General features: G+C 42.4%; 1 protein-coding gene across 2 annotated transcripts in view; it reads left to right on the top strand.

Annotated features, from left to right (window-relative positions):
- SYNPR (synaptoporin) overlaps positions 1-25212 on the top strand; it is a 312280-nt gene that overhangs the window by 275721 nt on the left and 11347 nt on the right. The window lies entirely within an intron of this gene.

Genomic DNA, 25212 nt, shown 5'->3' with positions numbered 1-25212 from the left:
CCTTTCTCATGGAGGCTCAGTAGTGAAGTTTCAGGTCATTAATTACTCCTCAGGCCACAAACAGAAGAAGGAAACGAAAATACAGAAATTCCATGACATGAGTTTTTAAAATAATGGAATGGCTTACAGGTTTCATCCTGGGGTTTCTCCAAAGGCTGACGTTCCGTATGTGGCAAGCCAGCGGCTGCTTGGGGAACCGCAAGATCAGTAAGAGTCTGGCCGGCCCTGTCGGCTGCCCAGCAACCTCCTGAGCGCCTCTGCATAAATCTGGTGGCTCTTTTCAAACCCCCAAGTAAGCTGTTTCCCGCAACTTGCCTTGGCTCTTTTTCCCCCACTTGTGTCGATTGTTGATGAAGGATTGAAAAAACCAACAGCAAACAACATGGGATTAATGTCCCTGTTTAGAAGATCCAGCTCTGGGGGAGCCCATTCTGGGCTTTATGAACCCCTCATGCCTTAGAGATCAGCACAGTTACGGGGAATGGGCTCAGGAAGGGGCTGCAGAAAGGTCAGAGTTGATCCATATTAGGTTCTAGGTATGGAGACTTTTTTTGAGAGAGACAGAGCACAGACACACGCATGCTAGCAGAGAAGGGGCAGAGGGAGAGAGAGCAAATCTTCAGCAGGGTCCACGCTCAGCACAGAGCCCCATGTGGAGCTCCATCCCATGACCCCAGGATCGTTACCTGAGCTGAAACCGAGAGTCGGCTATTCAGTCAACTGAGCCACCCAGACACCCCCATATGTAGATTCTTAATGAAGGGGTCTCCTACCTCCTGTCTTCCATTTTTCTAGCCATCATTTCAAATATCTGTGGTTTGTGGAAATGAAGACTGACTCCTCACTCCAGCATTCAAGGCCTCCAAAGCCGTGACCCCTTCACCTACTTTTCAGAGCCGTCTCCTTCCAATCCCTAATCCCTTGTTTTAGCCAAACTGGAGCCCTTATCATTCCCCCAAGATAGTTACTGCACCTCTGTCTGCCACTAGGAATGGTCTTTCTCCTCACCTCTCCCATCTTAGCCTATCAAAGTTAGACTCCTCACCAAAGACTCCTCTCCAATGCCGTGTGTTCCATGAAATATTCCTTTACCTTTCAAATCTACCTTCACCTTCCACACCTTTCATATTCCTGAAGATCTATGAATTCCTGCTTTTCAGACCTCCATGGCTCTGTGTGAAAAAGGTTTTGTGTATGAAAACCATTACTACCTCGTATTTTAGTTAGACGTGGTTTTCTCTGATTCCCCGATTCATTATTAAATATCTGAAGGGCAAAGACTATTTCTAACACAGCTATAGTTCCCTAACATCGGTATTAAAAGTGAAATGGGGTGCCTGCGTGGCTCAGTCAGTTGAGCATCTGACTCTTGATTTGGCTCAGGGCATGATCCCAGTCCCAGGGTTGCAGAATCAAGCCCTGTGTCAGACTCCATGCTGAGTGTGGGGCCTGCTTGGGATTCTCTCTCTCTCTCTCTCTCTCTCTCTCTCCCGCCCCCCATCCCTCTCCCCCACTCACATGCTCTATTTCTAAAAAAAAAAGGGGGGGGGGAAATGAATGACCTTTCATGCTAGACCTCAAGAATAGTGTCTGTTATAACCCTTCGCACATTTGTCGAATTCCTCCTTTGTGCCAGGAACTGAGGTCAGCACTAGCTACACATAACAAATGTCTCCTCCAAGAGAAATATGAGAATTCCCAAAAGCTCCAGTTGGGGTGTCCGTGGCTCATGAACTAGAACTTCAGTCCCCACATGCATTTGACTTTCCATTTAGACCAATCATACATCTGAGAGTTCCCCATGCAACCCTGTGTCCCAGGATAGCAAAGCAAGCAGCATGGAAGCTATAGTTCAACTCAGTGTCCTTCACTGATTTTTTTCTACCTATTGAACCAGATTGCTGTAACAGGACTTCGTTTTCATCAAAATTCCACTTCTAACTATGGGGTTTTTTTAATATGTGCTCTTAACTATGTCTTTTGCTACAAGATTATTCAGAGCCTCCTCTCCTATCTTAAGCATTGTTCTTGCAACAAAGACTGATACCTGCTGACTTTGAGTAAGGCATTATGCTAGACACAGTTGCCTAAGCCTGCGTCTCTCCATCCTCTTTTGCCCTCTCATTTCATAGTTTATCTCTCCAAAACAGAAATACTTTCCTTCCCCAAAGCTCTGGAATTAGGGACAGAGGTCAGAAATTAAATGCTATCTCATCACTCTTGTTTAGAAATACAGAATCCTTATTGGTGTGTGAAAGTGGGAAATAGGAACCCATTTTTCCCATCTAAAGTTGAACAACAGCAAAGTAGAAGTGAAGGGATAGGTTTAAATTAGAAAGACTATATTAAATCAGACCAAATCAAAGCCGATTTCACTGCAGGAAATGTATGCAGGAAAAGGTGTAATTATGAAAACTTGATATTCTGCTGCCTTTATGCATATTCACTTTATGAACTTCGACCTCCACAAGCCACCTAGGACTGCTTCCCCATTTTTAATAAGTATTGAGAATGAGGCATTTCCTGAAGGGATTAAAGGAGGGAGGAGGTTTTTTTTTTTTTTTTTTTTTTTTTAAGCTTAGCAGCAACATTAAAACAAAGGAACAACTATTCTTCTGGGTTTTGTGTGTGCTTTAAAAATCTCCAAATAAAATGAACCTTTGGGGAATCAGCAAAGAATTATGGCTTGGCAATTAGGGGAACACTGATCCATCAGGGGGAAAAAAAATCTCACTATTAATTGCAACTTCTAAATAACATCAGTGAGTCTCTTGTGCGGTTGCTGGGAATACTTACCTTGGGCAAAGGGGGTTTTCAGAGGGTTCCCAGAGGACTCAGTAACTTAAAGACCCGGGCTAACAGCTGGATCATGTTCCAGTCAATAGGACACCACAGCCGTTAATGCAAAACCGTCCTGGAGAGGGGCAAGCTGGGAATTAGCTCGGACTGGCCCATTCATTCATTCCATGTGGCTGCCAGCCTCAGAACGATACTCCGTGGGGTTTTACCACACTTTAGGGAGCCTGTTAAGCAAGGGCGTCAGGACTGTTGAGGGGCTGATTTTTGTGTGCCATCTCTCCCACCCCCAAAATAAAAATCAATGCTGGGGACCCCTGAATTCCATCAGTCTTCACGGATGTAAAACTGCAGGTATAACCATGAGTGCTGTGAGCTGCTTCGAAATCGTTACTCCTTTTGTCCTCCACCTTACCCATGGGGACCTAGGGAAGTTGTCACTTGTCCAAAATCACACAGCCTCTTCCAGAAAGCTCCATTATCGTCCAGTTTGTCTGAGTCCACCAAGAAAGGCTGACATGAATCAGTCTCCTCAAGCCCCTGTCTTCCCATTATTCCATGTCAGTCTGGTTCAGGGCAGAGGCTGTGTGAAAGGAACATGTGGGTAGTGCGGTGAATTTTCTTGTCTTCATTTACATCAAAACAATGGCTGGCTTGGGGACAGGACGCCTCCACTGAAGTTGAGATAGATTTAACTCTGTTTTGCAAAGAACATTCACTTCTGAGACGGACCAAATTTCAGCCTCCCAGGTGGGTGCATCAGTTAGTGAAGCCATTAGTTGAATGTCAAGGCTTTTTTTTTCTTTTCCCTCCTAGAATCAGGGCTCTGCTTTCCCTGCTGTGGATGATGAATCTAAAATATTTATGTGGCTTTATAATGACTATTTAGCATTTAAGGCACCTGATATTTGCCAAAGTGCTTGACAATCAGTATTTATTAACAGGAAAATAACTGCTAGAAAATCTGTGCTGTGATATTTAGGGAGCAGGTTCCTTTGTGGCCATAGGGTATTTCTGGGAACAATGTTGGGGCCTGTGATTCAGAGTGAAATTCTGAATTGGCCGACTTCTGCCTAAGACCTCATACTTGAACTTCCCCCTAGTTTGCTAGACTTTATTCCAATAATCCTGAAGGATAGCATGATATTATGCATTGCATTAATTCATTAAGCACTTATTAAGTGTCAAGTCAGAGTTGAGGATGAAAAATTAATAAGATTCTGTCCAAGTCTGGGTTAGGTGCTCCTCCCATGATGCCCTGTGTTTTGACTTAATGGATGCTTCTCCACATTGGGATGGCAGCTGGGTGGGGATAAAATCTGGCAATGTCTGGATACATTTTTGGTTGTCACTACTGGAGGGGGTGCTACTGGCATGTACTTGTAGAGACCCAGGATGGAGTTCAACATCCTGGAGCGCCCAGGCCAACAAAGAGTTATCTGGTCCAAAATGTCAATCAGTGCCAAGGTGGAGGAACTCTGTTGCAAGCCTTATCTCTCAGGTGTATAATTGTGTGAGTACATCTCAGCCTCTTCCCTGAAGATCTTATTTTTTAAGTTTATTTATTTATTTTGAGAGAGAGAGAGAGAGAATGAGAATCCCAAGCAGGTTCCTTGCTATCAGTTCAGAGCCAGAAGCAGGGCTCGACTTCACAACTGTGAGATCATGACCTGAGCCGAGATCACGAGTCAGCTGCTTAACCACCTGAACCACCCAGGTGCCGCTCCCCTTAAGATATTTGAGTGCAGATATCTTCTCATCGTATCCCAGCACCTAACACATACAATATTAAACTTAGTACGTGGTGTTCAAATGAATTAACAAAGACCGTATCCTATCCCTCTGGAGCCTGAACCCGTGATCTCTGGAATCGAGATAGGTAAACAGGCAATTTAGGGATAAAATGTGGTATGGTCTTCAAAGTACAGTCAGATAAGAACTACTTTGTGTGACCTTACAGTTTGTCACCCAAACAGACATATTGTGAAACTGAACGTGAACACGGTCAAGTAATGAAGGCAGGACAACAGGTGAAACCCTGCAAATGGCCTGTCCTAAACAAACAAGGCACAGTTAGAGCCCACATGTTATACACATGAGCTAGGTGTGAGACGTATAGAGGAGTTCATGGGGAGTTGGAAAGTTTACATTGCTTGTTACGCTATAAAAAGTTCATAGAAATAGGGGCACCTGGGCGGCTTGGTTGGTTGAACATCTGACTTCGGCTCAGGTCACGATCTCACATTTTGTGGGTTCGAGCCCTGCTTCGGGCTTTGTGCTGACAGAGGGGAGCCTGCTTCAGATTCTCTGTCCCCCTCTCTCTCTGCCCCTCCCCTGCTCATGCATGTGCACGCATTCTCTGTCTCAAAAATAAACATTAAAAAAAATTTAAGTTAATAGAAATAAATAAAACCTTGCTAGAGGCTTATTCTTCATTCCAGGCCCCCATTTCATGCCTGCCCTCTGCCAAGTGCTCTGAGGCCAACAGCTACCTCCTCTGCTTCTTAAACCTTCCTCCATCAGCCTCTCCAGCCTTCCAGATTTTCCTTCTTCCATGATCCCCTGCTGCCCTTTTTGATCACAAACGTAGCGCTGTCCCAGCCTGAATCTCCACACCCATTAGCCTTGCTCAGTCACCAAGCGTTCCTCCCTGCACAGGAACCAGTTAGAAGTAGCAGATAAAAATAATCTTCCCCAGATACGGTTCTCATGGCTCTGAGCTCCAGGTGAGGTCTCTGTAATGCTGTGGCTACAGACAGAAGAGCTAGGCTAACTCTCCCTGTGGTTGGAGGGAAAAGCTTTACCGAAGAGATAATATTCACACACTGTCTTCAGCTTATTCAAAGGAAATTTAATTGTGAATCCCTTGGAAACATGAGGGGACAAGTCTGGGCTTCATGTTTCCTGGGTGGGTAGAACTATTTCCAGCAGCAAGCATACTTTGTCGGGAGGAGATAGAAGCAGGTCAGAAAGATCTTATGTAGAAACGTGTTAAAGAGTGAAGTGAATAACGAGTGTGGTTTGTGACTTCTCCAAGCCTAGGCTTTGGAAGAAAGACATTGAGGCTTCAAGTTAACTTCCTATTTGTACTAAACTCTATTTCAGAGTTTGTTTAACATCTTTAGTGCAGTTATCATGAAAATAAACATCTACTTTGGTATAATCAATCCAAAGTGTCATGGTTTTGTTATGAGTAAATATTAGGAACAATAAAGTTACTATCTCCAACTTTAGTGAAATAACTTGCTTTATTCTATAGTCCCCTCTGATACATAACTGCAACAGAGAAATACCTAACTGAAACTATAATATGCCGTGTCTTCCTAAACTAGATTAAGAAGATTCTCCTTGCCACAAGATCAACAGCATCCATCACCTTTATATAGATTGAGATTTCGCTACTTGGTATGAGTTTGATGTCAAGTGGACCTTTCAGACTAAAATGTTACTGGTATTTGATATTCTCCATTCCAGCTGGCTTTCTTCGAATACACGAAACAAACACCAGATGGTAATTTGTATAAGGATAAGGGAACTGGTGCTAATTTTAGAAAGTTCTTGGCCATTTCCCTCACCCAAAGTTAGGAAGGGAATTCTCAGTTGGAATGACTTTCCAAGTTTCAAGAAGCAGCTGTCTGATTTTCTTAAAACTGTGCCATCATTCTGCTTAACAGTATGTCAGGCCAGACCACAGTATTCCATGCATAGAAAAATCTGTCATCTAAATCTTCTTCCCAGTCATCGGTAAACACATCGACCGGGACAAAGGTGGGCCTCAGAAACCCATGACCCAGTGACCCACAGACACTCCCTTTCCTCATTCACTCTACCCCTAACCACTGCCAAGTTAAGGTAGTCAAACTGGTTGAACCAGTTTTTAATCTCTGGTCTGAACTGTCAAGTGGTAAATCTCACCAAAAAGGCTCACTGGCGAGAACTAAATGGAAGGTGTGCTGATGCAGAGACGGGGCAAAGCCAGGCCTGTTGGCAATTTGTGAAACAGACGGCCCTGCAAATATGATTCTCACACTCAGCTGTAAGGTAAACTGTGAACCGGGAAGCAACAGGTGGCCGGTAAAGGCAAGGCTTCAATGCGGTCTGCGTGTTTACATTTAGCTCTTAGAGACTGAAATCTTTTTAATTGAATTCAACGAACACTTACTGAGAAGTCATTATGTGCAAGACACTATGCTAAGCTCTGAGGTCCAGAGAAAGTTGAATTTTCGGGGGTCCTAGCTTAAGGGCTATTTGGCTCACTCTGCCAAGAGGGAAGAACAAACGGTTATATAAGAAGAGAGGAAGAACAAGGGATTGATTCCAACCATAGAAGCAGATTTTTTTTTTTTTTCCCGAGGAGCAGAAGGTCTAATGTGAAAACAAAGGTTGATTCTCTATGGGCAAATATGGTAGGAAGCTTCTTCCATGAGGAGAGAAATAGAGTGAGGTAGAGAACACAGAAGAGGGCAGAAGGAGGTGTGTGCGGGTGTGTGTGAGTGTGGGTTGTTGGTGAGGGTCAGTGTGGATGTGTGTGGAGTGAGGGTGTTTGTGAGTATGGGTATATGTGAGTGAGGATATGTGTGGTGAGGTGTGTGAATGTGTCTAAGGGTGAGTATATTTAAAGCTGGAGGGTTTATAAGCGATGAATCATGGGAATCTACCCCCAAAACCAAGAGCACACTGTATACACTGTATGTTTGCCAACTTGACAATAAATTATATTTTTTTTAAAAAAGCTGGAGGATTTAGTAGGCGATGAGGCTATTAAAGATGAGATAAGCCTAATTGTGGAGCATAGATTTATATTGTATAAAAGATCTCTGACCCCCCACCTCTTCCTTCCAAAAAAAAAAAAAAAATGTTCCCAAGGTAGGATAACTTCTAAGACACTTATCTACACCTTTGGAAGTTTTCCCTTGGAGAAGGATATTAGCAAACCAGTGTTTTAAAAAGCTTATGTTAACAACTAGATAATATGGTAATGGAGGTAGGGGGCTGATTAGCAGACAATTGCAATATGTAAAGAGGAAGCGATAAGAGTCTTGTCAAACCCTAACTCTTTCTTGAGCACATACTACATACGTACTACATACTACATGTCGGGCATGAAACCCCAAGGGCTCTGCATGCATTATCCATTTCAAGTTCACAGAAAGCCTAGGAGCTAAGTGTTTTTGCTCCCATTTTAAGGGAGGCCCAAGGTAAGTAACATGGCAGGTGAACAGCTGAGCCAGAAGTGCGTCCAGATCTGTCTGGTCCAGGGCCTGGGCTGGTAGTCACCACCTTACACTATCCCCAAGGACAGCAGGAGGGAAGCAGGAGGGAGAAGGAGCTAAACAAGGCTCCCCAGTATGAAATGAGCCAATACCTGCAGAAGGAAGAGTAGGGTTGGCGGCAGGGGGTGTACATGGAGTTCTTTTCAAACAAGTTAAATTGCAGGACTGTGGGCATCCATGTATGGATAGTAGCAAAGAGATCGGTGCAGATCTGAAATTCAGAGAATATGAGAATGTGGAGAGGGACTAGGAATGAAAGAGAAGCTATGACTTCAGAATTCCCGTATCTTAGGGCTAAATAAGGAAAGGGCTCTCAAAGAAGACCTCAGAACTTAAGGTAGCAGTGCTGACCATGAGAAGCTCTCCCTTCTAAAGGGTTTTGATATGAAAAAGTAGGAGATTTCCTTTACCCCTAGCCAAAGAGAAGATTTTGAAATACCGTGGTACTTCCTACCATGAGTATAATTTTAATGGGGTACACAGAACCCACACATACATCTTGATGAGATAACCATCCACGAGTCTGACACACGTGCACCCCAGAACTTCCTGAGTTCAGGGGGGCAGGTCCACCAAGCCAGCATACTGAGCTGATAGAGTTTGATTGCTGGGTATCCCAGCATCATAGAGTTGGGTCCCCAGTAAATGGAACTGCCGTCTTCCCAGCCAGAAACCCGGGTGTTTTCTGTAGCACCTTCTCTCCACTTCTAAATCGAATCCCTCACTAAGCACCATCAAATCTATCTCCTTATTATCTCTTGCTTGAATCCACTGCCATGCCCCTAAGGCAGACTCTTGTCACCTCTTGTTGACAGTGTGACCATGACCTTTTCCTCCCCACATCCTTCCCCCAAGTCCAATCTCCTTGGAACAGTAGATGTCGTACATTTGTTAGCCCATCCTATAAAGACTCTCTGACTTAAAAAGGTAAAGAACCACCCTTTCGTCATTTCAAGCAAATTAATTAAAGTGTTCATTTCTCGGGGCGCCTGGGTGGCACAGTCGGTTAAGCATCCGACTTCAGCCAGGTCACGATCTCGTGGTCCGTGAGTTCGAGCCCCGCGTCAGGCTCTGGGCTGATGGCTCAGAGCCTGGAGCCTGTTTCCGATTCTGTGTCTCCCTCTCTCTCTGCTCCTCCCCCGTTCATGCTCTGTCTCTCTCTGTCCCAAAAATAAAAATAAAAAAAAAACGTTGAAAAAAAAAATTTTAAGTGTTCATTTCTCTAGACTGATAAACCCACCAGGCTCTCTCCCATCTCAGAGCCCTTGTGCCTGCTCTTCCTTCCACCTGGAAGGTTCTCCCTACATATCCACGTGGCTGGTTCCCTTATTTCCTTCAGGTCTTTACTCAAAACCTACCTTCTTAATAAGGTCTTCCTGGCCACCCTACCTAGAATTTCAGCACCCACTTCCCCATTATATCAGGTTCCTATCCTTCTTTCCGGCATTAATTTTTCTCCATATCCCTTACCTACTACCCAAATCACCATGTAGGTCAGTTACTTACCTTGTTCATTGTCTGTCTTCTCCGTGGGAAAGTACATTCTGTAAAAATTTTTGTCTGCTTTTGTCCACTACTATATTCCTCGTGTCTAGAAGCACAGTTGAGAGACGGAAAATGAAGGAACAATCAATGATGTTTACTGATTTTTTGTTGTTGTTGTTTGCTTCTTTCGGTGTTTTTTATTGTCCTGGATCATCTAGCAAATTTTCCTAGTTCTCGCTTGAAGTGCATAAGTAATTTCAAATTCTTTTTGAGGTTGGTTCCTTCTATCTAGCTATAAAAACAAACAAACAATAAACTTATCATCTGTCATTTTAAAGAAGAACACTCTGATATTTCTCCTTAGTTTTGAATGCCAAGCGTGGCGGGGGTGGGGTGCGGTGGAAGACAGTTCCATTTAAAAATTATTAAAAATGAATTATGAATTTTCATTTGAAAGGTCTTCCATGCGTGCTTATAAATAGTCATTAGATGACTCAATTGAGGTAGGAGCTCTTTAATGGCTAAGGTGAAATTAGTCCCACATCCATTTTGTATTTAAAAACAAAGAAGTTGGTGCATATTCGAAAAAGAAGCCTCTCTATTTCATTACTTTTTTATGAGCAAAACTCATCAAAACCTCTTTAGAATAAAACTCCCTTTTGAGAAAGTCCCACTTACCTTGCAGAAAATATATGTGTATTGATGATTAGCAGGTGATTTAGCAAACCCAACAGTATCTCTGGGAAGGACTACATTTCTTTTCCAAATTCATGAAATTAAGTGCCCTAGGGCAACTAAAAAATATGACTCAAAAAAACACTTCACTAACTGTTCCTTGCTGGTAGCAATACAGATCCGAAGTAAGGCACTGCCTGTGGGGAGTGAAATGCAGGGTAGCTCTCAATGTGGAAAGAAAGAGCCACAAAAGCCAGGCACATGGTGCAATACAAGTGCCTCCAAGGGAGAAACTCAGCTGATGCTTAGCCTCCAAAACGCTGAAGCATTAACCTAATGCAAAGGCCACCCTTTTAAATCAACCTAGAGTCAAAACTCGTTAGATTTAGTTACCACTCCAGAGTCTCTGGTCCGGAAAAACCAGTGGGTTGTCATTCTAGCCAAGTGGGTTGGTATCCAGCATACAGAGTCTCACTTCCAGAAAGGCTTCACCTCTGCTATCAGTGATCTGCTTTGAGAATTCATTCTTGACAAGTCAACCTCCTTGTTAGATGGTTCTGGCCTATGGTTGGTATATCTAGAAGTAATCATTTCAACAGTTAATATTTATTGAGGATTTGCCATATGCCAGGCATGCAATGAGTGTTTCATGTATCTCATTTAATACTCACAAAGTTGTGTGAGATAGGCATCATCCCCCAGTTTAGAGATGGGGGAACCAGGAGGGTTTAAGGATCTTGGCTGAGGTCACACAATGAGTGAGCGCTAAAGAATCCAGACCTGACTTCAGAACTGTAGCAATTAACCCCTGGGCTCTACTGTCCCACTAAAGAATGAAAAATAGAGAGACGGGGAAATAGAGAAGTGGTCTCCAAGGGGTGTATTTCTACCACTGTTCTGAGTATGGTCAGAAAGCTATGTACTAAACCAGAAGAAAGACTCAGCCAGCCTCTATTCCAAATTGACTCTTCATAAATTTCTTCAAAGGAGCACTAGATAGAGAACCATTCTTTTGAGCCCTTTGAACAAGGTGGGATTGGGGGAGTTGTCACTGAAACAAAATCAAGCATAAAAACCTCATGGCCATTCCAAGCCAACAGGATAGCAAAGTGTGCTGAACGTGAACCTGACATGTGATCGTTCAATAGATGTCGGGTTTTGCCTTTTTTTTTTATAAACACAACACATGCATATGCATATACAAAAGATGTAAAGAAAAAATAAAAACTCCTTTCCAACTTGCAGCTGATCTGCTGCTGTCTCATCAAACAGCATCAGCAGAACAGTATGTTCTATCTCGGCTCCCTCGTGGTTCTCGCAGTGAGAGCAGCTCCCTGAACGGAAGCGATCCCGATAGTCAAAGATACGTGTTTTTCATACGTGGCTGTTAAACACAAGCCCACACAACCTCATGTATGCACAAAAGCAAGGACACCGCCCGCCTTGGGAAATGGAAAGGTTTATCACAGATTATTTCAGTTCTTGGTGATTTTCTCATTACAGAAAGCTCTAAGACCCCATCTCTGCTTGTGTATTCAACTCTCATATTTCCACCACATTTTAAAAGGTAATTGTGATTGCACATGTGGACTTCTTTTTAACTTAAGCTACACACCATTACCTTAACAGGTACCATAATTTGGCTTTCACATTCTCTCAAAATCATCAAAACAAAGTACTTGCAAAATGTGTATTTCCCCGGTGTTTTCCAGTGGGTTCAATACTGTTTGCCAAAGTGCATAAACAGAGTGGGGATGGTTTGTAAAATATGGAAACAGGATGTTGCATTCTTACCTCCAGAATGGGGTACAGCTTTTTTTTGTGCCCTTAAAAAAATGCTTTCTGTTTGGCATCATTTTTGTAATAGTGGAAACCATTTCTAAAGAAAGGGGAATTTTTTTTTTTTTTTTTTTTGGTGCCTCTTGTGGTTTGCCTCCCTCCCTCTCTGTTTGTAACTATTGTTTCCCCTTCCCTTCCCCCGGGGTCTTCTGGTAAGTTTCCCAAGGTCCACATAGGAGTGACAACATATGATATCTGTCCTTCCCTGACTGACTTACTCCATGTAGCATAATACCTTCCAGTACCATCCACGTTGCTGCAAATAGCAGGATTTCATTCTTTCTCACTGCCAAGTAATATGTCAACACTACCTAAAGCAATCTACACATTTAATGCAATCCCAATCAAAATTGCACCAGCATTCTTCTCAAAGCTAGAACACACAATCCTAAAATGTGTATGGAACCACAAAAGACCCTGAATAGCCAAAGTAATATTGAAGAAGAAAAGGGGGAATAATATTATGAGCAGCACTTAACAGAGGGAGCTCTGCAAACTGGGGCAAGATTATTACAGCTTCAGCTACTTTGTGCACATTTGTGTGGACTCAGGGTCCTCTTTGTGACTAAGAATATCTTATGTAGAACCTTCCCTTCTTTAGTAACTAATTTCTTCCTCTCATCAACAGGATACAATATGGCATATTATGAGATCTCATTATTACAGATTCTAATATACCGCGGGTCAAATGGAGCCCACATAGGCTCACTTCTCAAGACCAGATTCTAATAATAATACGCAGTTGAGCTAAGTGCATATTATTGGACTTTTGTCTGATAATGTTAGTCCTAATCCCCTGAAACTCAGCTCCACAGGTTTCGGTAAGCTGCCAGTTCAGAAAAAAAGAAAGAAAAGAAAAAACAGCACATATGTGTTTCTTTTTTATTTGTAAGAGATTTTTATTCTATCTGCTTCTATCAGAAATGACAGTGGAATAGGTGCGGCAGTGATTATAAAAATTACATTGGGGGCGCCTGGGTGGCGCAGTCGGTTAAGCCTCCGACTTCAGCCAGGTCACGATCTCGCGGTCCGTGAGTTCGAGCCCCGCATCGGGCTCTGGGCTGATGGCTCAGAGCCTGGAGCCTGTTTCCGATTCTGTGTCTCCCTCTCTCTCTGCCCCCACCCCCCCGTTCATGCTCTGTCTCTCTCTGTCCCAAAAATAAATAAACGTTGAAAAAAAAATTAAAAAAAATAAATAAATAAGAGTGGGAGAGGGCCAAAGCATAAGAGACCGGGAAGTTTTTAAAGAAGTTCCCTCATAGGCTATGACCCTGCATGTCACGATTTATTCATGGACCAACAGTCCTGTTAGAAATGCAGACTCTCAGATTGACTCCAGACCTACCGAGTCAGAATCTGCACAAGATCCTAGGAGATTTGTGGCACAGGAAGTTGAGAAGCCCCTGTCCTGGGACACATCTCACACCTCCAACCAACCAAGAGATGGTTATCTCTTATCACTCACATCAGCACTCTTGAAAGAGTAACACTGGGGAGAGGGAGACTCTTTTCCCAAACACTCCCACTGCAAAAAAAAAAAAAAAAAAAAAAAAAAAAACTGTAAATGTTAAATTCTAACAGTTACATGTTGGAAATATGATAGAACTGACAAAAATAAGTGGAAACAGCTAAGTAAAGCATGAAACAGAAGTTAGGATTCAATTAATATTTATGCCTAGACAGGGTAAAAATCGCAAATATTTATTTCATCTGGAGTGAAAATGAAAACCAAGAAAACATATGATGACTCTCTTTGGGAGGGTTTGGGCAGAAGTCTCTGGGACCCTGAGGCTTACAATAAATACATACCCCCAGAATGCAACAATATTTCACTTCCATGGTCTCCCTACCCTTCCTCTTCACATACATGGAATAACCACCCAGCCTTTCCAATGGTTACACTATGTATACAACACACATTGCAGACAGACAGACACACACCCAGACTCATCCGCACTTGGACCCCTTTTCGTATCTGCTGGATTTCTGTCCTTAGGCACCTGCTCAAATCTTGCCTGCCAGAGACACAGAATCTTAGATCTAGGATAAATCTGGAAAATGAGATGAGAAGGGGAGAACCAATGGTGAAAATAGTAACATTTATCTTTTATTAGGTGCCTTGTGCAAGATACTGTCCCACAGATTATCCTTTTTTTTTCATTCCCTCATTAACTCTCTAATATAGAGTTTCTATTCATTCTCTCCTATTTCCATTGAAGGAATAAAGGCCTAGCAAGTCAAATAAACCATCCAAAGCTAGGCTGCTAAGAGGCAGCACAACTGAGACTCGAACCCAGTTTTGTCTTCTCTCCAACTGACAGAGTAAAGCCAACGTCTGTGAATCCAATAGCCACCTTTTTGAGGAATGGCTTCTACTTTGTAATTCAAATGTAATATTTTCCCTCACTTTCACTTGGTATGATGAGTGGCGAAGTGGCAAAGGAATTTTCCAAAGTCAGAGTAAATCGAAGCTGTAGATGGTGAAGTGCAGGATAATTTCCTCCTTGGTATTTTAGAAGTTCTTCATTTTAACCATCTGTTGAGGGCTGACAGATGGGTTGATATATGACAGAATAATGGGCCTTCAATTCTAGAAAGGCATAAGGAATGCTTGAAAAAAATAGCAGCTCTTTTCATGAACCTAGCTGTGCTAACGCTTGCTCACTTGCAAAAAAAAAAAAAAAAAATGGTGGGAGTAAGGTGTGAAATATAATCATAATCATCCCCCTAAACAGAAAGTTTCTCACAATTGCCAAAGGTCAAATCCAGTAAAATATGCCTATTCTAAAATTATGCTAATGTTTTCAAATCCAGTCATTTAAAAGGGCATACCAGGGGTAAGGGTAAGGTAAATAAAAATAATAAAACCAAAACCCCAAAAGCCCTTCTTCCATCCCTGTTTCCAGCCATTTCATTTTCTTTTTTATAGATAGCCAGTGTCATGAGTTTCTTGTATCTTTGAGATAATTTAGGAAACACGCAAATTTTTGAAATCCAAATGATTTTCCAAGTGACTATGCCAAATGTGAGCTCTCTGTCCTTTCTTCTTCCATGCAGTGGATATATATGAGAAGTTATACATACACCAGACATTTGACTAGGGACACAGGTGGTGAAGACTGTCCCATCCTCAAGGAACCTACAATCCAGTGAATGAAGCCAACATGGGAAAACACTTTAAATACCACATACAGTGTACTTTCTGGGAATGTAACAGTGATCTGGGCATTCACTGATTGTAGCAATGGCTCATTCACCAGGCATTCTCCAAGTGACCTTCCATGTCTTAACACAATTACCCCAGTTCTTTTCCAGTTGTGTATTGCAACCAGATGAAATACTCACATACACACACCTGGTTGCTGCCAGACTTCTTCGTTGGTGCCAAAGAGGCTTGAAGTTCTACCCACACAGAGCCACTGGCTCAAACTTTAGAGACTGCAATAACAACACTTTGGCCATACTTCAACAGCATGAATCTGTTTTCAAAAGAACATCAATATACAGATTGAAAAAAAGAAGTCATTACAGCTGAATTCATGGTCCAGTGTCATTGACCATGCCAAAAACAGCCCATGTTTCTTGAAGATTACATCATCTTCACCACCTTCATCTTCCTAACCATTAATGCAACCATTAAAATATTCTTTAAAATACTAAAATTATCCTTCATAATTTTGATCCTCATAATGATCCTGTCAGATGTGAACACTGTATCCCAGAGAATTTTTAAATCCATGATCAGGTTTGCTTTATTGCATTATTTCCAGCCATGCAGAGCAACTCTTCCGTCCTATCTGGGAGATATCAGTGGTGTAGAATAGTAAGTTAATAATAGGATTATGTTTTCACAGGAGTATTTGACAGCCTGGATTTATCTCGACAGTTCCTTCCCACTCTAATATTATGTAATTCTGAAGGAGGAAGATGGGCCTTCTTTCCACTTGCAGGGAGGGTGATGGCAAGAGAACACAGAGACCAGAGAGGAGCTGACTTGGTTCAGAAGGTGGCACCTGAAAGGTCTGCTAGCACTTTAAGTCAAAATTGCTCAGAGTAGCTTACTTGAAGAAATTTCCTATAAAATGCATCCATTTTTAAATATAGGTTGGAGGGGGAATCTAAAAATATTTGGACAAATGAAGAAATTACTTTGGAATATCTGACATATTTATTATCTATGCCCCTACTATTTGCCACTGTGTAGGTCATCTGTTTTTTAGAAAGTGTGTGTGTGTGTGTGTGTGTGATATATACATATATGCACATCATATATGCACATATATATCATACATATACATCATATATATGTACACATATATACACATATATATATATATACACGTGATATATATACATATCATCTATATATATGACTCCCAAGTTTTATATACATAAAAAACTGTGGTAGTTTTTTATAAGTAGTTTTTATAAGTAAACAGGTAAGTTTACTTATCTTAAGCAATCTCTACACCCATCATGGGATTCAAACTCACAACCCTGAGATCAAAAGTTGCCTGCTTTTCTGACCTAGCCAGCCAGGTGTGTGGGAGAGTGGTTTTGATCACACAGTGAGACAACATTCTAGACCAGGGTACATGGGACAGATGAAGTTCAAGTCTGGCTGCTTGTGACTCTGAGCCTCCCTCCATGTCTCCTGTATGCCACACTTCCTCCAGATGTTTCATCTATACACTGCCTGGCATCTGTTGTTTTCCAGATATGTTTACAATGCCCAGATGCTTTATGCCAGGTAGACAAAGCTGATGGTTAATTGACTACATCTTAGTATTTTTATTGAGCTGGTTCAATGGCAGCCCCCAAAATATTTTGGAAGTGCTAAAAAATACATTAAAATAAAGAATATTGATAAGATGTTCAATAAGCATCTCCAATTTCCAGATTCATCCTTGACTAACTCTACAAATGTGGGGTTTTTTCCCCCTAGTTATTTTTAAGATGTCCAAAATGGTTTCAACAGTTGACTCACCTCTGGTCGAGGACTTGAGCATCTTACTTGTTTCTGTACTTATTGGTAGACGTGTCAAAATCAATAACCAATCATTTGGAAAGAGTGCTGTTTTCTGTATAAGCCAACAGCTCACCTGAAAACCATTAACAGCCCCGATTGTTCCCCTAAGCTTCCAAATTTCTGAGAGCATACAGGTCCAGAAAGGCAGGAATCCTCTTGTATCACCATTTAGATATATAAACAGATCCCCTCCAGACCTCTTCACCTCTTTGGTTATTGCTTGGCTTTCTAAGGGGGAGAGGGTTGCCGGTGAGCAAGTGCAGAGAGCCAATAGCTTCAGCAGTCATGTGAGTCACCAAAATTCTCACTAGGCAAGCACTCTTCCTTCCTTTTAAACCTCGCTCTGCTAGCAGAATGACCCAATAAATCTTTCTGGTCCTGACCTATGTCAATGTGCATTCTTCTTGGGCATGGTATAAGCAGGTAGTGGATAGAACTCCCTCTAGACACCAATTTATAGACCTTCCAGATAAGTCATTTTGTGGTGTATTTACTATTCAACATGCTTTGAGAACCACTGAAGGGAGGGATAATCCTAAGGAGATTCTGGACTCAATCAGATCTGTGCAGCTCTCTCCTTGTCCACCTAGACTGGTGCCAGGCAGTTTTGTGTTTGTTTTCAAAACACCAGTTCATTTTCCTGCAAGGCCATTATCATCATCTGCAATTACATATTCTTCTGGGAATATCTGAGTAAGATCTGTCCTCCAACAGAGTGAATGCTGGGATCATGTCTGCTTTTATTAATTGCTATATTCCGAAGACCTGGCACCTAGTTGGTTCCTACTGGAGATGTATTGAATAAGTAAACCTACCTGATTTATTTGACCATCAAAACCCACTGAATAATACCAATACACTTTTCTGTACCGTTATTCAATTATATACAGAATTTTCCTATCTGTCTCCGTGTGTGTGTGTGTGTCTGTGTGTGTGTGTGTGTGTGTGTGTAAATTCATTGGGGACTCACTATGTGTCAGGCACTGAGCTAAGTATTATTGAATTAGCTCATGCATACTTGACAAAAACCCTTTGAAAATCAATGTCATCATTGCCCCTCTTTACAGATAGGAAAACGGAGCCCTAATAGAGTTCCAGAGCTAGTTAGTAAGAGTCGACGTTTGAACCCAAGACTGACTGATTCTAAAGACAATAGACTTAACCATTATGTGATGCTTTCTTTTCTCAAAACCTGTATGTTATGAGGTCTACCTCACAAATTGTTGATGAAGATTAAACAGAGTAATATATTTGAAGGTCTCAGCTCAGTGCCTGCCTCAAAGTAAGCGCTGAATCTGTAGCAACTTTTACAGGCAATACTGCTACTATTTGTAGTGAAGAGGAAAGGCAGGGTCAACTGGAAATCAAGTCAGGTTTTAAGGGGTGTTTTTAATATTGATTTACGACAACATTGCAGCAAGCTAGTGAAGACTGCATCCATTCTGAGGTTGTCAAACAGCCAAGAATACCTTCCTCTTGCACAAAGATTATGAAATCAATTGTCTATGACTAAGCTAAAAGGAGGCACAGGATCTTTTAAAACGTCTTTTCATAAAAAAAAAAAAAAAAAAAAACAAGAAACAGGAGGCCCTAGTTCCAAAGCTGAGGAACCACAAATCAATCGATAAAGTTCTCTGAAAAACAAACTAAAAAAAGGGAAAGTACCATATGTCAATCACAATCAAATGTAACTTAAGAAAAAAGAAGAAATGAAATCTTACCTGGATTCTCAAGCAGGAACCAGACTCTTCGCACATGAAACAAGATGACTGATTATTACCCAGCCCTTATAACAGAAGATGATCCACTACATCTCTTTTCACAAAATTTCGATTCATTGACAGTGTGACAATAGTGAATCTTATGGTAATAACATAAAACAATCCAGGTAGTGCAGAGAGAAGGATGCAAACCACTTGAGGACTGCCCCCCCTGCCCCGGCCCTAGTCCCTACTCCATTGTCTGAACAATACTTAGCCTCGAGTGGGAAGATAATACATATCGGCCGAGTGACTAGGGAAAAGGAGCCAATAAAACAATGGACAAATGAAGAAATAATGGGATTTGGAGTCCAATGGATCTGAGTTTGGTATGCATTTTCTCTACTTACTACTTCTCTGAACACTCCCTTCTTCATCTGTAAAATAAAAAAAATTAAAAAATTAAAAAAATTAAAGAAATAAAAAACAGCTACCTTGCAGGGCTCACCTGAACTGAGGTGAAATATGTAAAGCATTTTAGCATCATGCCTAACACATGCCGGGCCTCCCATTGAAGCTAGTTTGGAATATATAATGAGGTTCACCCCTCCAGCAAGGGACATAGACTTTGGAGCTCGGCAAACTTTGTTTGCAAACGAAGCTTAGCAACGTAATGACCCTGAGAACTCCAGCAACTCAATCTTTCCACACCTTGATTTGCTCATCTGTAGAGTGGGGTCAGTAATAGCTGTCTCAAAGTGTTCTTAGGAGAACTGAAGGAATGATGTATGAGACACACAGTGTCTCATACATAGTAACTGCTCCATAAATGATAGCCATACGTACTAATATTGCAACTTCATCTTTATTATGAGCCAATAAAGTCATGGGCCTCTAAAAGCAATAGAGCACTTTAATAATAGATTAAGAACACAGATTCTGGAGCCAAAGTCCCTGGTTCCAAATTCTGGCTCTGTATCTTTCAAGCTGGGAACTTGAAACTAATTAACTAATTAACTAATTTATCCCATCTGGAAAGTGGAACTATATACTTCATTCCATTTAACCAGCCACCATCCTGCACATGTTCTGAGAATAGAGGGGTGGAGTCAGATTTTCCCCTACATATGGCCTGAAATGCAGTCCCTGCTGTCCCTGCAAGCCATCCCTCCCGTGGGCTGCCAATACAGAAGGCCTAAGAGTCTTTGGTCACGCTTGTCTGCCCTTAGATCTCCACCAGACCACTGGGGCCACGCACTGGGCTACTGCATCAACCTGCTTATGGGATCCCACAGGCCAGGAGGGACATGGGAGGCATGCTGGCTTTGTAAAAGCTAAGCTGAGAGGGGGTGCCTGGGTGGCTCAGTGAGTTAAGCGTCTGACTCCTAGTTTCAGGGCAGGTCATTGTGAGTTGGAGCCCCGCATCGGGCTCTGTGCTGACAGCTCAAAACTTGAAGCCTGCTTCGGATTGTGTGTCTCCCTCTGTCTCTGCCCCTCCCCTACTCGTGCTCTATCTTTCTCTCTCTCAAAAATAAATAAACATTAAAATAAAAAAAGCTAAGTTGAGAGAGAGCTACTAGGATCATCTCAGGCTCAAGTACCAAGAGAAATTGTGACATCAGTGATCCAAAACAGGAGAAGAAGCATCACTCTCACTTGGCTGTGGATGTGAACGTGCTTTCGTTTGTTAACTGTGGGTTAAAGCTGCACTGTCTGGTAAGGTACCGGCAGCAACATGTGGCTATTGGACGTGAAATGTGGCTGATACAGATTAAGATGTACTATAGGTATAAAATACACACCAGATTTCAAAGACTTTGTGCAAAAAAGTAAAATATTAACAATTTTAGGTATTCAGTTTTATTATATAAATACATATACTGTATTAATATAATTAACCACATGAGTTTCTTTTGCTTTTTAAAAAAAAATGTCTGTTTCTTTAGAGAGAGAGGGAGAGCATGAGCTGGGGAGGGGCAGAGAGAGAGAGAGAGAGAGAGAGAGAGAGAGAGAATCCCCAGTAGGCTCCACACTGTCAGCGCAGAGACCGATGTGGATCTTGAACGCACGAACTGTGAGATCATGACCTGAGCCAAAACCAAGTGTCAGATGCTTAACCAGTTGAGCCACCCAGGTGGCTCAATTTTTAATGTAACTACTAAGAAATTTAAAATTACATACGGGCTTCATATCTGTCTCACCTTTTATCTCTGTTAGGTAGCACTCAAGCAATCTCCGTGTTCCCTCTGCAGGTGGGGGTTATAAGCCTTTGCAGACTTCAGCCGTTCCCTGCCCTGCTTCTGTCATCTGAGCCATGAGTTATTTGCTTTTGTTCTTTAAATTATTTTCTTGGGGCGCCTGAGTGGGTCAGTCAGTTAAGTGCCCAACTTTGGCTCAGGTCATGATCTCGCAGTTCGTGGGCTCGAGCCCCGTGTCCAGCTCTGTGTTCAGAGTCTGGAACCTGCCTCAGATTGTCTCTGTCTCTCTCTGCCCCTCCCCCACTTGTGCTCTGTGTGTGTCTCTCTCTCTCCAAAATAAACATTAAACACTTGTTTTGAATTTTTTAAATTATTTTCATAAACTTAAATACAATGTCTTTTTGAAGAAAACCCTGTACCACTACTGGGTACAAAAACTCAGCAGTATTTGACATAAATAGGAGACAAACATAGAAATGAATCAATGGAAAATGAAAAGTACTGTATTCCAGCCAGGTACCATTGCTTACATGAAGGCTCGGAGCCTGGGCACAATTTTCTTTGATAAATAGGTGTTAAATACCTGTTAAATAAACATTAGTGACAGATTAGTACCCAGCTGAGGCTTTCTTCTTTATGCCTCAGACTGAAAGAGAATTGTGGAGAAAAATCGTGGAGCCCAGTGTTATTTATTTCCATGTCTGAGTTCCCACAATAATGGGTAACTCAGACTTGAGAAAGCATGGGCATGATGGAAAAACCACTCACTAAACATGTAGCTCAATGCCCTGCATTCAAATCTCAGTTACTTGTGATGGCTTGAGCACATCGCTTAACTTCCCTGAATCTGTTAAATGGGTATAATTATCTTCACCTGCTTGCAGTTATTATGAAGATCAAATGATCTTCTACGTCCTGTTAGAAACCGAAGACACTCTCCAGAAGTCAGAGGTCACTATTATTCATCCTTCAAATGAAACAATGAAATACACCTGTATGAGCGGACAAGACGTTATTCCATCCAGACACTGCTTAGCTCTTCTCTCTTCCAAGACAAGTCCCAAGCTCTGTTCTGAGCTGAGCTTCGATCTTGCTGCTTGGTTCCGTGTTTCCTGATTCACAGCTTCATGCTGGGATTCCTGAAAGCTGACTCAGCGAAGCAAATCCATGTACACAGAGGGTGTGGGTGACTCCGCCTGCCCCGAGTCTGGTAGAGGCTTTCAGGGTAGGTATCAGCCACAGAATAAATAACAAAGTCATCAAAGAGGTGAAACAGATAATAATGCCATTGGAGGTGAAATCCTGAGAATATTTGTTAATAGATAGAAATGGGAGAATTTATATTATGGATATTACCAATATCCAGTGGGGCTACAGGGATTGAGGGAGACAGAGACAGGTTTATCTGGTTCTAAAAGATGAGGTTTTGTCACCAAAGAGGATTCCCTCTTATGCCCCAAAGTGATCTGGGACAAGTGTCTTTAATGTATTAAATGACATTCTAGTATGAAAATGAGTTTGCTTGTAGCAAATGAGGAGAAGTGGGGGCAAGAAAACACACCCAGCAAGCAAAGTGGAAACAAACCACCCAGCCAGCATTAAGCCAGGCTGCTCCCTCTGCTGACGAGGCTGTTTGTGTAGATCACTGAACACACACTCAAAACATCCTGCAGAAACACAACCAGGTAGCCTGTCCGTGTTCTCTCGGTAAAGAGTGTCAATGTTCTTAGTTACAGAACATATTTTATAAGCCACTTAATGAACCACGGGAAAATCTACTTATCTCTCTCAGCCACAGTTTCTTCATCTGTAATAAAGGCTAATCACATCCTGTGACTGCTTTTTGGGCTTTTATGGGGACCACATAGGTCCCAAGTGTGCGAGGTTTTTGGAAGCATAGAAGCACTCTAGTGGCAGCCTCTCCACTCTAGGAGAATAAAGAACACAAGCAGAGTCAGCAGAAGACATCTTCCAAGGGTTAATATATGCACCATGATAACCTAGCAGTTAATGTTACAAATCTACCTCTTGAGTTTCTTCCTCTGCACACTCCGTTTCTGTTAGATCTGGGGCGGGAGCATTTGCAAACAACCGGGTTCTTGTCTGCACCATCAGAAGAAAATCCCTGCTCCAGTGCAAGGCATTTACCTCTCCTGATTCAGAAGAAGGTTTCGGTAGACCATTCTCATGGGACTAAGTAACCGGACTGAGAAAGTTATTCCATGTTCACTTTAACTTCAGGTCTTCTGATTAGGTCATGCTAGTATTTCTTTAATATCCCTCTAACACTTGCTAATCTCCCTTTTAACAAAGATCCTAGGTTCTAAAGCCTTGTGCAAACATTCCCAGCTAGAGTTTAAGGTATTTTGTTTCACTGTGGAGCACTTAGGTTTGCAATCCCCTTCTATCTATGGCAAGTCCTACTGGCTTCGCATTATAGTACACGTATAATTTCCTTCTGAGATAACCTTCTTTATGTCAAAAGGGTAATTTGCTTTAAATTAATTATTAAGCAATAACACAAGACTATGTGGATAATATCAAAACTGTTTTTAGGTACTGCCAAAATGACTAAAACTCAGAGAACACCAGCTAAGGTAATTATCTCCATAAAATACACCAAAGAGCGTCTTTTCCCCCAACCTTACAGAAAGCTCACGATACACTGCAGTAATCAAGCCAGGCATTAATTATACACAAAGTATTTGACCTGTCTCTGCTTCAGTTTCCTCATAAGAAAAGCAGGGCTTTTCTAGTATGTATGTCGTAAGGTTAATGATGCCCGTAAGTGCTTAGCAGAGTGCCTGGCATGTGGGAAATGCTGGGTAAACACGGGTGACGGCAGCTGTGGTTGCGGCCCCAAAGACAACCTCTAGTTCGGGGGACAGATTCTGATGGATGCCCTGCCCCTCCCCACCATGCTCTGTGCTCAGGACGTGGCTGCATGGATCACATCAGTGGGCTCCCTGCCCTCTGGGCTCCAGCTGGGTGTGGCCAATGGGAGCCTTGGCAGGAGAAGCACAGGGTCAGGGATTTGCTCCCAGGTTTCCTGCCCTGCAAGTGGCCTCAAACTCGCGCTCAGTGCCGAAGCCAAAAAACAAAAAAGTTCAGGCTAATGTATTCTTCACCCAGAATTTTTTACATAACCTCCCCCATATTCACACTTTGCTTAGTTGTGGAAAATCTGGCCCGAGACTACTTTCTGAAGCCCTTTGTTGCAAAACTCTCTATTCTAATGACATTTAGTATTTGGTCCAATTATAAATCTTGATGCTGCTGTAGGGACAAATAGAACCATCTGAATTTCTGTCTGGAAGAGCCATCGATATAATCAGTCAGTGTTTTAATCACATTGCCACATTGTTTTTATTTGATTTAATTATAAAATAAGGCATGTATAAAAATACATAAGCTTATATAAAAGAAAATAAATCATCTCCAATCCTACCACTGACCACTAGGTAAACTCCAATGTTATATACATAAATGTAAATATTTTAACAAAACTGAGAACATTTTGTATATTCCTTCCTTCCCTCCTTCCTTCCTTCCTTCCCTTCCTTCCTTCCTTCCCTCCTTCCTTCCCTCCCTCCTTCCTTCCCTCCCTCCTTCCTTCCCTCCCTCCTTCCTTCCCTCCCTCCTTCCTTCCCTCCTTCCTTCCCTCCTTCCTCCCTTCCCTCCTTCCTCCCTTCCCTCCTTCCTCCCTTCCCTCCTTCCTCCCTTCCTTCCTTCCCTCCCTCCCTCCTTCCCTCCCTCCCTCCTTCCTTCCCTCCCTCCTTCCTACCCTCCATCCTTCCTTCCCTCCTTCCTTCCTTCCTTCCCTCCCTCCCTCCCTCCCTCCCTCCTTCCCTCCTTCCCTCCTTCCCTCCTTACTTCCTTCCTTCCCTCCCTCCTTCCTTCCCTCCCTCCTTCCTTCCCTCCCTCTTCCTTCCCTCCTTCCCTCCTTCCTTACTTCCTTCCTTCCCTCCCTCCTTCCTTCCCTCCTTCTTCCTTCCCTCCCTCTTCCTTCTTTCCCTCCTTCCTTCCCTCCCTCCTTCCTTCCCTCCCTCCCTCCCTCCCTCCTTCCCTCCCTCCTTCCCTCCCTCCTTCCCTCCCTCCTTCCCTCCCTCCTTCCTTTCTTCCTTCCTTCCTCCCTACCTTCCTTCCTTCCTTCCTTCCTTCCTTCCTTCCTTCCCTCTCTTAATAAATACTGATGGCAACTCTTCTGCCAAGACCCA

Source organism: Acinonyx jubatus, chromosome A2 (assembly GCF_027475565.1).
Source record: "Acinonyx jubatus isolate Ajub_Pintada_27869175 chromosome A2, VMU_Ajub_asm_v1.0, whole genome shotgun sequence".
Taxonomy (NCBI): Eukaryota; Metazoa; Chordata; class Mammalia; order Carnivora; family Felidae; genus Acinonyx; species Acinonyx jubatus.
This window is presented reverse-complemented; position numbering and strand designations above follow the sequence as displayed.